The sequence below is a fragment of the Urocitellus parryii genome, chromosome 2, assembly GCF_045843805.1.
Source record: "Urocitellus parryii isolate mUroPar1 chromosome 2, mUroPar1.hap1, whole genome shotgun sequence".
NCBI classification, from domain to species: domain Eukaryota; kingdom Metazoa; phylum Chordata; class Mammalia; order Rodentia; family Sciuridae; genus Urocitellus; species Urocitellus parryii.
Genome location: NC_135532.1, coordinates 149,137,097 through 149,152,126, shown reverse-complemented (window position 1 = coordinate 149,152,126; position 15,030 = coordinate 149,137,097). Strand labels below are relative to the sequence as shown.

Sequence of the window (15,030 nt, the reverse complement as noted above, 5' to 3'; positions counted from 1 at the left end):
CTGAGAAAAAACTTTTTAGTTTGAGTAAGTCCCATTTGTTGATTCTAGTTATTAACTCTTGTGCTATGGGTGTCCTATTGAGGAATTTGGAGCCCGACCCCACAGTATATAGATCGTAGCCAACTTTTTCTTCTATCAGACGCCGTGTCTCTGATTTGATATCAAGCTCCTTGATCCATTTTGAGTTAAGTTTTGTGTATGGCGAGAGAAAGGGATTCAGTTTCATTTTGTTGCATATGGATTTCCAGTTTTCCCAGCACCATTTGTTGAAGATGCTATCCTTCCTCCATTGCATGCTTTTAGCCCCTTTATCAAATATAAGATAGTTGTAGTTTTGTGGATTGGTTTCTGTGTCCTCTATTCTGTACCATTGGTCCACCCACCTGTTTTGGTACCAGTACCATGCTGTTTTTGTTATTATTGCTCTGTAGTATAGTTTGAAGTCTGGTATCGCTATACTGCCTGATTCACACTTCCTGCTTAGCATTGTTTTTGCTATTCTGGGTCTTTTATTTTTCCATATGAATTTCATGATTGCTTCCTCTATTTCTACAAGAAATGCCGTTGAGATTTTGATTGGCATTGCATTAAACCTATAGAGAACTTTTGCTAATATCGTCATTTTGATGATGTTAGTTCTGCCTATCCATGAACAGGGTATATTTTTCCATCTTCTAAGATCTTCTTCTTTTTTTTTTTTTTTTTTAAGAGAGAGTGAGAGAGGAGAGAGAGAGAGAGAGAGAGAGAGAGAGAGAGAGAGAGAGAGAGAATTTCCAACATTCATTTTTTAGTTCTCGGCGGACACAACATCCCTGTTGGCATGTGGTGCTGAGGATCGAACCCGGGCCGCACGCATGCCAGGCGAGCGCGCCACCGCTTGAGCCTCCCCAGCCCCTAAGATCTTCTTCTATTTCTCTCTTTAGGGTTCTGTAGTTTTCATTGCATAAGTCTTTCACCTCTTTTGTTAGGTTGATTCCCAAGTATTTTATTTTTTTTGAGGATATTGTGAATGGAGTGGTTGTTCTCATTTCCATTTCAGAGGATTTGTCGCTGATATACAGGAATGCCTTTGATTTATGCGTGTTGATTTTATATCCTGCCACTTTGCTGAATTCATTTATTAGCTCTAATAGTTTCTTTGTAGACCCTTTTGAGTCTGCTAGGTATAGAATCATGCCACCTGCAAATAGTGATAATTTAAGTTCTTCTTTTCCTATTTTTATGCCTTTAATTTCTTTCGTCTGTCTAATTGCTCTGGCCAGTGTTTCAAGGACTATGTTGAACAGAAGTGGTGAGAGAGGACATCCTTGTCTTGTTCCAGATTTTAGAGGGAATGCCTTCAATTTTTCTTCATTCAGAATGATGCTAGCCTGAGGCTTAGCATAGATTGCTTTTACAATATTGAGGTATGTTCCTGTTATCCCTAGTTTTCTAGAGTTTTGAACATAAAGAGATGCTGTACTTTGTCGAATGCTTTTTCTGCATCTATCGAGATGATCATATGGTTCTTATTTTTAAGTCTATTGATGTGGTGAATAACATTTATTGATTTCTGTATATTGAACCAGCCTTGCCTCCCAGGGATGAATCCTACTTGATCATGGTGCACAATTTTTTTGGATATGTTTTTGTATCCAATTCGCCAGAATTTTATTGAGGATTTTTGCATCTAGGTTCATTAGAGATATTGGTCTGTAGTTTTCTTTCTTTGAAGTGTCTTTGTCAGGTTTAGGAATCGGGGTGATTTTGGCCTCGTAGAATGAATTTGGAAGTTCTCCCTCTTTTTCTATTTCCTGAAATATCTTGAAAAGTATTGGTATTAGTTCCTCCTTAAAGGTTTTGTAAAACTCTGCTGTATACCCATCCGGTCCTGGGCTTTTCTTAGTTGGTAGTCTTTTGATGGGTTCTTCTATTTCCTCAATTGATATTGGTCTGTTTAGGTTGTCTATATCCTCCTGACTCAATCTGGGCAGATCATATAACTTAAGAAATTTCTCAATGCCTTCACTATCTTCTATTTTATTTGAGTATAAGGATTCAAAATAATTTCTGATTATCTTCTGTATTTTTGAAGTGTCTGTTGTGATATTGCCTTTTTCATCCCGTATGCTAGTAATTTGAGTTCTCTCTCTTCTTCTCTTCGTTAGCATGGCTAAGGGTCTGTCGATTTTATTTATTTTTTCAAAGAACCAACTTTTAGTTTTGTCAATTTTTTCAATTGTTTCTTTTGTTTCGATTTCATTAATTTCAGCTCTGATTTTAATTATTTCTTGCCTTCTACTTCTTTTGCTGTTATTTTGCTCTTCTTTTTCTAGGATTTTGAGATGAAGTATGAGATCATTTATTTGTTGGTTTTTTCCTTTTGTTAAGGAATGAACTCCAAGCAATGAATTTTCCTCTTAGAACTGCTTTCAGTGTGTCCCATAGATTCCGATATGTTGTGTCTGTGTTTTCATTTATCTCTAAGAATTTTTTAATTTCCTCCTTGATGTCTTCTATAGCCCATTGATCATTCAGTAACCTATTGTTCATTCTCCAAGTGATGCATGATTTTTCCTTCCTTCTTTTATTGTTGATTTTCAGTTTCATTCCATTATGATCAGATAAGATGCATGGTATTATCTCTACTCCTTTATATTGTCTAAGAGTTGCCCTGTGACATAATATATGATCTATTTTTGAGAAGGACCCATGTGCTGCTGAGAAAAAAGTGTAACTGCTTGATGTTGGGTGGTATATTGTATATATGTCAATTAAGTCTGGGTTATTAATTGTGCTATTGAGTTCTATAGTTTCCTTATTCAACTTTTGTTTGGAAGATCTGTCCAGTGGTGAGAGAGGTGTGTTGAAGTCTCCCATGATTATTGTATGGTGGTCTATTAGACTCTTGAACTTGAGAAGAGTTTCTTTGATGAACATAGCTGCACTATTGTTTGCGGCATATATATTTATGATTGTTATGTCTTGTTGGTGTATGGTTCCCTTGAGCAGTATGTAGTGTCCCTCTTTATCCCTTTTGATTAACTTTGGCTTGAAATCTATTTTATTTGATATGAGTATGGACACTCCTGCTTGTTTCCGAAGTCCATATGAGTGATGTGATTTTTCCCAACCTTTCACCTTCAGTCTATGTATGTCTTTTCCTATCAAATGCATCTCCTGTAGGCAGCATATTGTTGGGTTTTGTTTTGTGATCCATTCTACTAGCCTGTGTCTCTTAATTGGTGAGTTTAAGCCATTAACATTTAGGGTTATTATTGAGATATGGGTTGTTCTTCCAGCCATATTTGTTTATTTGTGTTACTAAACATGGCTTGTTTTCCTCTTTGATTATTATTTCCCCCTTTACTGTACTACCTCCCACTGTTGGTTTTCATTGTTATTTTCCATTTCCTCTTCCTGTAATGTTTTGCCAAGGATGTTTTGAAGAAATGGTTTTCTAGCTGCAAATTCTTTTAACTTTTGTTTATCATGGAAGGTTTTAATTTCATCTTCCATCCTGAAGCTTAATTTCGCTGGATACACAATTCTTGGTTGGAACCCATTTTCTTTCAGTGTTTGAAATATGTTGTTCCAGGATCTTCTAGCTTTCAGAGTCTGTGTTGAAAGATCAGCTGTTATCCTGATTGGTTTACCCCTAAATGTAATCTGCTTCCTTTCTCTTGTAGCTTTTAAAATTATCTCCTTATTCTGTATGTCGGGCATCTTCATTATAATGTGTCTAGGTGTGGATCTCTTATGATTTTGCACGTTTGGCATCCTGTAGGTTTCTAGGATTTGGGATTCTGTCTCATTCTTCAAGTCTGGGAAGTTTTCTCGTATTATTTCATTGAATAGATTGCTCATTCCTTTGGTTTGGACCTCTATACCTTCCTGTATCCCAATGACTCTTAAGTTTGGTCTCTTTATGTTATCCCATATTTCTTAGATGTTCTGCTCATGGTTTCTTAACAGTATTGCTGAGCTGTCTATGTTCTTTTCAAGTTGAAATACTTTGTCTTCATTGTCTGATGTTCTATCTTCTAAGTGTTCTACTCTGCTGGTAGTATTCTCAGTTGAGTTTTTAAGTTGGTTTATTGCTTCCTGCAGTTCTAGGATTTGTGTTTATTTGTTTTTTATTACCTCTATCTCCCTGTATAGTTGATCTTTTGCTTCTTGGATTTGTTTATGTAATTCATTGTCAAAGTGATCTTTCATTGTCTGATTTTGCTCTCTAATGTCTTCCTTGAGACTCCAGATCATCTGAAGCTTGTATATCCTGAATTCTTTATCTGACATTCCATCTGCTGCAGCTATTACCTCTTCTAAAGTTGAGTTGACCTGCATTGCTTGTGGTCCCCTCTTTCCTTGTCTTTTCATACTGCTCGCGTTTCTTTCTGCTTGGTGAAACTGTTGTGTTTTTGAAATTTTCACCCTATATATTTATATTGCTCTTGTATAGTTGAAAAGTCTCCCTTGCAGGGCGGGCAGCGGCTGTGCTCCTCCTCCAATTGGGGTGATCTGTCTACCACGCCCTCGGACCCCTTGGCCTGTTCTGCCGGTCAGTTGCAGGTCTGCCTACCTTGCAGGCGCAGTCAGTGGCTCTAGTCTGCCCTTACTCCAATTGGGGTGACATGTCTACCATGCCAGCGGGTCGCTGGGCCTGTTCCGGGCACTCGAGGCAGCTCTGCTCTGTCCCTACTCCAATTGGGGTGACGTGACTACCACGCCGGCGGGTCGCTGGGCCTGCTCCGGGTGCGGGCGGCGGGTCTGCTCTGCCCCTAGTCCAATTGGGGTGACGTGACTAAAAATATGGAATGCTTTACGAATTTGCGTTTCATCCTTGCGCAGGGGCCTTGCTAATCTTCTCTGTATAGTTCCAATGTTAGTACATGTGCTGCCGAAGCGAGCACCATATATGACCTTTTATGTTGAGGTAGTTTCCTTCTATTTCTAGTTTGTTGAGTGTACTTAACATTCAAGGAGTTGAATTCTGTTCAATGCTTTTTGTGCACTGATTGAGACAATCATGGATTTTGTAACTAGGGAAATGGCTCTGGTTCCTAGGCTGCAAAGTTGAGAAGCCTCAGCAATTCAGAAACTACAATTTTGTTTCATGAAATCCTGTTCTTTTCCATTCTTCTTGGTGAGATCAAACCTGCTGTCAGTTATAGAATCAGACTTAGAATTTTTTTCTTCCCCTACCTGTGTACTGTTTTCTTAAGTGCAGCAATAAGTTAACAATAACATTTCTTTCTTTTTTGCTGGAGGGGAAAACAAATCAATTTGGACCAATCAATGAATGATTAGCTAAGAACTCTTTTTGTTGTTGTTTCTTCCAGAATTGGTGATTGAACCCAGGAGTGCTTTACTACTGAGCTATATCCAGCCCTTTTTGAAACAGGGCTTCACTAAGTTGTCCAAGCTGGCCTCAAATTTTTGATCTACTGCCTCAGCCTCCCAAGTGGCTCGATTATAGATTTGTGGCACCACATCTGGTTGGGAACCATTTTTAAAAATGGAACAAATTTGGGCTGGGGTTGTAAGTCAGTGGTAGAGTGCTCGCCTAGCATGCATGAGGCACTGGGTTCCATCCCCAGAACCACATAAAAATAAAATAAAGATATTTTAAGAATGGAACAAACTTACTTTCACTTAAAAATTTTAAAGTGTTTTCTACTAAAATTTAATTCATTTTGGTGTGTGGCTCAATGAATAAACACATGCATAGATTAAAGTAACTACCACTACAACCAGGACATAGAACAGTCCATTTCCTGTATACCATCCCCTTTTTGTCAAACCCCTACCTTGGACCCTTGGCAACAAATAACATCATCACTCCAGTGTTCTCTTTTTTTATCATTATAGATGGACACAATATCATTATTTTATTTACTTTTATCTTTATGTGGTGCAGAGGGTCGAACCCAGCTAGGCAAGCACTCTACCACTGAGCTACAACCCCAGCCCTCCAGTATTCTTTTTGGGAATTTCATACAGAGCATAACATAATGATGTCTGGCTCTACAAGCATAAGTGTGACTGATAAGTTCACTATGAACCATTTTGAACAACATCTTTCTTGTTCTGAGGAATCGTCACAACCTGTGAACCTGGCATCATTATTATGGTAGAAGATCATAATCATAGATTCATTTGTTATGTTGGCCTCAGAACACCAGCTTTTGAACTTCCATCAGTCTCTTACTTCTATCAGAAAAGGGTGTTGGCCAAATTATGCGGCCAGTGGTTGAGGATTAGAATCAACCTTTCAGCAACTGGCCTATAAGATATAATGTCAAATAAGGTTACTATCTGTGGTACAGGGTCATCTCAGAGACCACCATGTGTTCTCATTAACACATGAAGGGCATCCAAGAGGAAGTGTATTAAGCTAGAAACTGAAATATTACAGAAAAGATCATTTCAAACAGATTATATATAAAGAACTATGTTGTGTTTCCACTGCAGTGGTCAATGTATTAATTTTCTGGTCTGTTCAATGAAACATCTAATAGAATGAAGAAAGTCATATTGTTATCTATTAGAGTGCTTTTGGTTGCCAAGTAACAGAATAGCCAGCTAAAAGTGACTCAAATTATAAGGGAATTTATTACATCATATAAAATGATCTCTGGAGGTGGATGGTTCTAGGGATGAATCAGTGGTCTCAATAATGTCATGAGGAACCCAGATCTATTCGTCCTCCATTCCACTATCCTCAGTATGAACATTTTGGTCTTCATATTTTTCACTTCTTAATTGCAAGATGGCTGCTGCAGCTCCAGGAATCATGTCCTTGTGCACTTGCATTCATTTGTGGGAGGCAAGGGCAGATACGGTGGCAAGATAGCTCTTCGCATTCCTTCTCCTCCTTTTTTCTTTTGTTTTGGAGGAAAATGTTTACTACCCAAACTGCCCCAAATAGATTTAGTCTTATGCCCCTTAGAATTGGGTCCCTTAGTCATTTGCCAACATAAAGATAAAATAGGTACCTGCCATTTTAACATTCACAATGTGAAGTAGGCTTTGTGGGGACTGGGGGGTGTGTTTTAGTCAGCTTTTTTTTTTTTTTTTTTTTTTGCTGCTGTGAATTAAAGACCTAACCAGAACAACTGTAGAGGAGGAAAGAGTTACTTAGGGCTCATGATTTCAGGTCTCAATCCATAGACAGCAGGCTCCATTCCTTGGGGCTTGAGGTGAGGCAGGATATCATGGAGGAAGAGTTGTAGCAGAAGGAAACAGCTCACATGACATCAGGAAGCAGAGAGAGTCTCCAAGCTCCAGATACAAAATATATCCCCATAGCCCACACCCAATGAACCACTTCCTCCAGCTACACCCCACCTGCCTCCGTTTACCACTCAGTTGATCCCATCAGGGGTTAACTCACTGATTAGGTGCAGGCTGTAACCCAATCATTTCTCCTCCAAACCTTCTTGCATTGTCTCACACGTGGGGTTTTTGGGGACACTTCACATCCAAACCATAACAGTGAGGGAGGTGACTACTGGAAGGTCATAGATCTTCCCGATTGTTGTGAGGATGAATACAGCAGTGTGGATAAGGCAGCTCTAACTGCACTGGGCACATAAAGGGCTCAATCCGCATCAGTTTTCTTTGTTTCAAATCTCCTTTTCTCCCCTTCTGTTTTTCTTCCTCCTTTCTCAGCTTCCAAAGAAAGATGGAAATCCAAAAGTATTGTTAATCATCCCTACGTAAAGACACTGCTGCCTCTCCCACCCCTGCTGATTCTTTGGAGTTCTGGTTTCCACAGACCCTTGGCATCTCCTTGACTGCCCCCCACCCCAAATAGTTCCTGACCTTAGATTGAAGAATACATTTTTTATGGCTAAGACCAGAGATGTCAGTCATAAAAAACTGAGATATTCTTATAAATAAAAGAGAGATTTAATCAAAAGAGCCTGCCATTTGTACAATATGAGCTTGCACCGAAAATCATCTGTTTCCGCAGAGTGAAACTCTTTACACAGAGAAAAGAGGCACCCTGCCTGCGCCTGTCTGTACTGACTGCTGGCTCTGAGCGCCACAAGATGTGTTTCGCCATCAGAGCAATGACTTCAATTTTTCCATTCCAACTGTGGTGAAAATGAATAAGAAAACTGGATCCTGCCTTTGGAAGCAGGATACAGGCTCCCCGCTAATCAGAAAAGGAAGAATCATTGTTAAGACAATATTTCACTCCCCAGACTTTTTGAAGAGTTCCTACATTTGTCAGAGTAGCGCTGAATTATTCTGTGGCTGCCACAGGATGAGAATGGGGATACTGTACAAGCCTGACTCTTTGCAGGAAAGTTTTCCTTCCCCTCTTCTAAATGAGTGGCTCTGTTGCTCTCTGTATCACGGTAATCCAAATCTCATAATTTTACTCCCTACTCTTCTAAGCATTTTAACAGATAACCATTTAAAGGGAAGGGGGATTGAGATTCAAAAAAAAAAAAAAGGATCATGACTTTAAATGCAATTAACTATGAAGTGTTACCAGTAACCAGGTAAAGGAGAACAACATTTTTACAAATCTGGTTAATAAGGACTTGAAAGGGATACCCTCTGCTTGCCAAACCCAAACTGAGTTACCAATGGAATTGTGAGCCAGTCCTGTGCCCCTGAGTGACTCTCCTGGCTCTGAGAAGGGGGATGGGCTTCCCTGTGTCTCACCCAGTTGAGAAGCCAGCAGAAATCTGCTCTGCAACATAATCATTTATGAACATCCAGAGACAAAAATGTTGACAACCACAGGCTGCAGCGCTAAGGGATTCTGTTGGACGCATTGCAAAGGAAAACCACGAGCAGCTGTCTAAAGCTGGTTTTATTAACATTTGGTTAATAAAGCCTGCAGCATGAAACACAGCAGATGGAATGCCAACCTCCATTAGGAAGGCCTGGGAGAGAGCTGCTTTGTCCAAGTCAGTGGGTGTTCTGATTCAGGTGTTCTGGGGCTATATGGAGGAAGTTGGAGGCCTGATACAGTCCTGGGGGAGCATTCCCTTTCCTCCTTTGGGGACACCAGGCTGACATACAGAAAAATGAGAGAATCCTAGGTAAGGAGAGCATGGGAGGATTCTCAAATCTGGGGTGAGTGCAAGCAGGTGTGAAGGAACAAAGACCTGGGTGGGATGAGTCCCTTCACAGCCGGCACCCCAGCACTGTGAACTCGTTACACAAGGTAGGGATTTTGTTTTAAGGTAAAAGTACTTTAAAACCCTGAGTTTCTAAAGAGTCACACACTCATACAAACACTTATATACTCATACACAAACACACGCTCAAAAACTCTCGCTGATTCTTATTTTTATTCTTTTTCTCTTGATGTCATGCTCACTTTTTCTCCCTCTTTCCAGTATCCTTGCCAGGAGTTTGAGAAAGAAGAGTAGAAACCATTTTCCAGGCTTTCACCAACCAGTTCACAAAAACCCAGGGATGAGCCAGGCACAGTGGTGCACACAGTCAGTGGTCCCCAGTGCCGCAGTGTGTCTGGGCACAATTCAGGAGCCACTTGTCAAAAGAAACTAACTTTATTTTTAGAACTACAAATGCCAAACAAAACATCTCCTCAGGAAAAAACCCTCAGAGCCCAACTGCCACCACCGGCTTCCACAAGCCTCTCACCCCGACACCAGCCTCTCCACCTCCCACAATCCTCCTGCTCTTGAGGCCTATTGGCTGGGTTGTGTGGGCGGAGCCAAAGAAGTCCCCCAATGAGGAGCTCCGTGGAGGAGCCAATCAGCTAGATGTTGCTGGGGCTGCTGTGAGCCAATCATCAGCTGGCAGTCTGAAGGGCAGGGAAACAGCCCAATGAACATCACCGCAGAGGAGCCAATCAGCTAGATGTTGCTGGGGCCGCTGTGAGCCAATCATCAGCTGGCAGCTGGAAGTTTGCTGGGGCCCCTTTGGCTGTGGCTCTCAACACCCAGCATTCAGGAGGTTGAGCCAGGAGGACCATCTGAGCCAGGAGTTTGAGGCCAATCTGGGCATCAGAGAGCCTGTCTTAAAAACAAAACATAGAACACACACGCACATACACACACACAGAGGGAGAGAGAGAGAGAGAGAGAGAGAGAGAGAGAGAGAGAGAGAGAGAAGGATGAAGAATTAGAAAAGTAGAGAAAGAAGACAAAAGCAAGGTGATGGAAATAGCCTCAAAAAATTAAAATACTTGGGAATCCATCTAACAGGAGAGGGGAAAGACCTCTACAGTGAAAACTACAGGGAGACCAAAGAGACTGAAGAAGACCTTAGAAGATGGAAAGACCTCCCATGTTCTTGGATAGGCAGAACTAATATTGTCAAAATGAACATACTACCCAAAGTTCGATACAGATTTAATGTAATACCTATTAAAATTCCAATGATGTTCTTCATAGAAATAGAATAAGCAGTCATAACATTCATTTGGAAAAATAAGAGGCCCAGAATAGCCAACAAGGCAATCCTTATTGAGAAATGTGAAGCAGGAGGTATCACAATACCAGGACTTAAATTATATTCCAGAGCTATAGTAAGAGAAACAGCATGGTTTTGGCACCAAAACAGACATGAAGACCAATGGGATAGAAGACACAGAGACAAACCCACATAAACACAGTTATCTCATACTAGACAAAGGTGCCATAAACATACATGGGAGAAACAAATGGTGTTGAGAAGACTGGAAATGAACATGTAGTAGAATGAAATTGAATACCTGTCTCTCACCCTGCACAAAGCTCAACTCAAAGTGGGTCAGACACCTAGGCATTAGACCAGACACCTTGCATCTACTAGAAGAAAATGGAGGCCCAACTCTCTGTCATGTCAGCTTAGGAATCGACTTGCTCAGTAAGAGTCAATAAGTATAAGAAGTAAAATCAAGAATTAATAACTAGGATGATATCAAAGTAAAAAGCTTCTTCACAGCAAAGGAAACAATCAAGAATATGAAGAGAGAGCCTATAGATGGGAGAAAATCTTTACCACCTGCACCTCTGATATGGCATTAATCTTCAGGATATGTAAAGAACTCAAAAAAATTTAAGACAACAAAACAAAAATCCAAATAACCCAATCAATAAATGGATAAAGGAACTGAACAGGCACTTCACAGAAGAAGAAATACTATTGGTCAATAGTAAATACATGAAATAATGTTCAACATCTCTAGCAGTTAAGAGAAATGCAAATTAAAACTACTCCAAAATTTTATCTAACTCTAGTCATGATGGCAATTATCAAGAATACAAGCAATAATAAATATTGGTGAGGATATGGGGAAAAAGGTACACTCATACATTGCTGGTGGGACTGAAATTGGTGCAACCATTCTGGAAAGCAGTATGGAGATTCCTCAGAAAACTTGGAATGGAACCACCATTTGACCCAGTTACCCCACTCCTCTGCATCTACCCAAAGGACTTAAAATCGGCATCCTACAGTGACGCAGCCATATCAATATCTATAGCAGCTCAATTCACAATAGCTAAGCTATAGAACTAACCTAGGTACCCTTCAATAGATGAATGGATTAAGAAAATGTGTTGTATATACACAATGGAATATTACTTAGCCATAAAGAAGAATGAAATTATGTCATTTGCCTGAAAATAGATGGAACTGGAGACTATCATGCTAAGTGAAATAAGCCAATCTCAAAAAAAAACCAAAGGGGGCTGGAGATGTGGCTCAAGCGGTAGCGCGCTCGCCTGGCATGCGTGCGGCCCGGGTTCGATCCTCAGCACCACATACCAACAAAGATGTTGTGTCCGCCAAATGCTAAAAAAAAAAAAAAAAAAAAAAAAAAAAAAAAAACCAAAGGTCCAATGTTCTTTCTGATATGCAGATGTTAACACACAATAAGGGGACAGGGCGAGAAAAGAAGTTCATTGGATTAGACAAAGGGACATGAAGGGAAGAGGGAAGGGAGGCAGGATGGAAAGAGAAAAGATAATAGAATGAACTGGACATAACTTTCCTATGTTCCTATATGAATACACAACCTGTGAAACCCCACATCATGTGCAACCACAAGAATGGGATCCTAATAAGCTATGCTTCATGTATGTATAGTGTGAAAATACACTCTACTGTCATGCATATCTAAAAAGAACAAATTTTTAAAGAGAGAGAGAGAGAGAGAGAGAGAGAGAGAGAGAGAGAGAGAGAGAGAGCAAAGTGATGGGAGTGGTGAGAGTAGAACAGAAGAGAAAGAAAATCAGTAAGGGCAATTGTCCACTGTGGGGAGGGCCGCGAGGGTGAGTGATGCTGCTCTTCTCTGACAGGGTCAAGGAGAAAGGCTCTGGATTTTAGAACAGGTAACAGTCCTGCAAGGACAAACTCCTTTGAAGGCATGGACTTTGGGTTACAAAAACAGGACATTCAAACCAGAGTCTGCTCTGGCATAAATTCTGTTTATCTTTCTCAAGTATTTTAGTTTCTCATGGACATGACTTGTGTTTTTGTATAGGTCCTTCCCAGTAAGCCAGCTCTAGACAAAATGAAACAAAGGGGTCTTCTTTGGAAAACTTCTTGACTACTTGTTGAACACAGATGCCTGTTTGGTTAATTTTACTTGCCAACTTGGCTGGGCCATGGGGTGCCAAGACATTTGGTCAAACCTTCCTCTGGATGTTTCTGTGAGGGTGTTCTTAGGTGAGATGGGCACCCAACCCAGTAAAGCAGACGGGGCTTCCCAACATGAAGACCTGAATACAAGGAAAGGCTGACCTTTCCAGAGTCAAAGGGAGCTTTCCAGTAGACTGCCTTTAGTCTTCATCTGCAACAGCAGCTCCTGTTTCCCAGAAAGATACCTTCAGACTTTGACTGCAAGTCTTTCCTGATCAGGCCTCACCCATCAGACTCTGGACTTGCCAGCCTCTACAGTTACATGAGCCATTAAAAAAAAAAAACAGGGGTTGAACAACCCAGGGGCACTTAACCACTGAGTCACACCCCCAGTGCTTTTTATTTTGTACTTTGAGACAGGGTCTCACTAAGTTGCTTACTTCTCACTGAGTTGTTGAGGCTGGCCTCAAACTTGTGATCCTCCTGAGTCCCTGGAATTATAGGACATGAGCCAATTTTTTAAAATACATCTCTGTGTTTATCTACTCTACACACACACCTTTATGGATTCTGCTTCTCTGTAGAACCTTGGCTAATACAGCATCCTTTAAGTGGACAAGCAAGGTTGAGATGTAAGGAGAGTGTTTATGCCTTTCCTAATCAGCACCGTGCTGAGGAGTGTGGGCTAAGGGCCAAGAGCCCAGGACCTTACCTCGGTGGGCCTGGTTCATTCATGAGCTCTGTCTCTTCCTAGCACTCTGCCTTAGCACTCTGCCCTGGATAGGTCACCTAAGACCAGCAAATCATTGCTCTTGGCATGTTCTAGCATTTTACCACATGCTCTGTGCTTAAAACAACATAAATCTATTTATTATATATTTCTGGAGGTCAGATCAAAGTGTTGGCAGGGCTTCTGATGACGTTAGAGGAGAATCATTTCTTGCTTTTTCCCAGCTTTTAGAGGCTGTCTGCCGTCTTTTGAGAGTGGCTCCTTCCTCTCAGGGCTCCAACCTTCCGTTTTCTGTTGTCACATCCACTATTCCCCAGATCTCCTGTTTTCCTCTTTAAAGGACCCTTGTGATTACCTTGGACCCACCCAGAAAACCCAGGATAATCTCCTCATATCAGTATCCTTAACTGAATCACGCATGTATGCAAGGTCTTCTTCGACAAGTAGAATAACGTGTATAGGCTGCAGGGATTTGGATGTGGATAGTTTTAGTGGCTGGCGGGAGATGGGGGGGGGCACCATGCAGCCTACCACACCTGCTCACCAGAGATAACTGGTTCCTCCTGGGAGGTGAGAAAGGACTGGAATCTTAGATTCCTGAGTTGGGTGTTGAAACAATTCCAGCTGCATTTTTCGGTGAATGCAAAAAGTTGTAACAAAGAAAGACTTTCTTGGCTCCGAAAGAGACCTACATGTTGGAACTATATTTTTAACAATGGCAATTCTGTTCCTAGAATCATCACAGAGTATTAATAGAAAAAATGTTTTAGAAAGCATAGTATTGTGGTCAGGACTGGGGATATAGCTCAGCGGTAAAGCTTAATGTGTGAGGGTCTGTGTTCAATCCCATCCCCCACCAAAAAAAAAAAAGTATAATACTGTGGTACTTTTAATAATTTGGGTACTTTAGGTACCCAAATCTGTGGGGCTTTGTGATCTGGTAGCTTTGCCAGGCACTCCACTCCATCCAGTCTCCTGTAAGTGAGTTTTGGCAGGAATTAAAACCTTTTAAAAATGAACCTTGAGAAGCTCCCTCCACACATGTAATTCAAATCATAAATCCATGTCACCATTTGTCATCCCAATATAAGTTCTAGAATTTTTTTTTTGTCCTCAACATTCTGAGTACAATTTTTGAGAATCAGTTACTTTCAGTGTTTCCCTCTTGGCCACATGGATAACTTTAAGGAAAATTCTGGCCCTTCTTTTCATGTATTGGCTACATTCTGCGTGTCATAGCCTTTGCTTGGTCTATTCTTAGAAAAAACTTAGTTTTTAAATATTTTAAATAATCAATTTTCAAAAATCATTCTGATTCTCAATTCAGCAATTATTCTTGGGAAGTCTAGAATAATCTCAACCAGTCAGTAGGCTGATCTGATAGTTGAAAGCATTACCTACTTTTGGGGAGCCCAAGTTTGCATCATCTTGCAATGGCCTTCTTCTAGGCTGCTCCCTCATCGTCAAGCATGGAGGACTTCAAATAAATACTTGAGACTTGGTCTAGAGTGCAAGGATGATTTATTAACCTCATTCCAAGGACATTTATTACACATAATTATGCCTTTCTCCCTCCCCCGACTCCTCCTCTCTCTCACCTCTGAAATTCCCATTATTTATCTGTCTGGAATGGTTTTGGATCTGTCAATCCAGTTCCCTCTGTTGAAATGTCTCAGTCATCTCAAGCCCTGCCTGAGACCTTTGGCTCTATTACTTCACTCCTCATTTCTATTCGTTGCTTTCCTTTGTAAATCTTGACT

At 40.7% G+C, this 15,030-nt stretch overlaps 1 non-coding gene across 1 annotated transcript; it reads right to left on the bottom strand.

Annotated features, from left to right (window-relative positions):
* Positions 1–4,785: 4,785 nt before the first annotated feature.
* Positions 4,786–4,892, bottom strand: LOC113192325 (U6 spliceosomal RNA). The gene has a single exon (XR_003301999.2). It is a non-coding gene; the product is annotated as a U6 spliceosomal RNA (small nuclear RNA).
* Between the last annotated feature and the right edge of the window lie 10,138 nt (positions 4,893–15,030).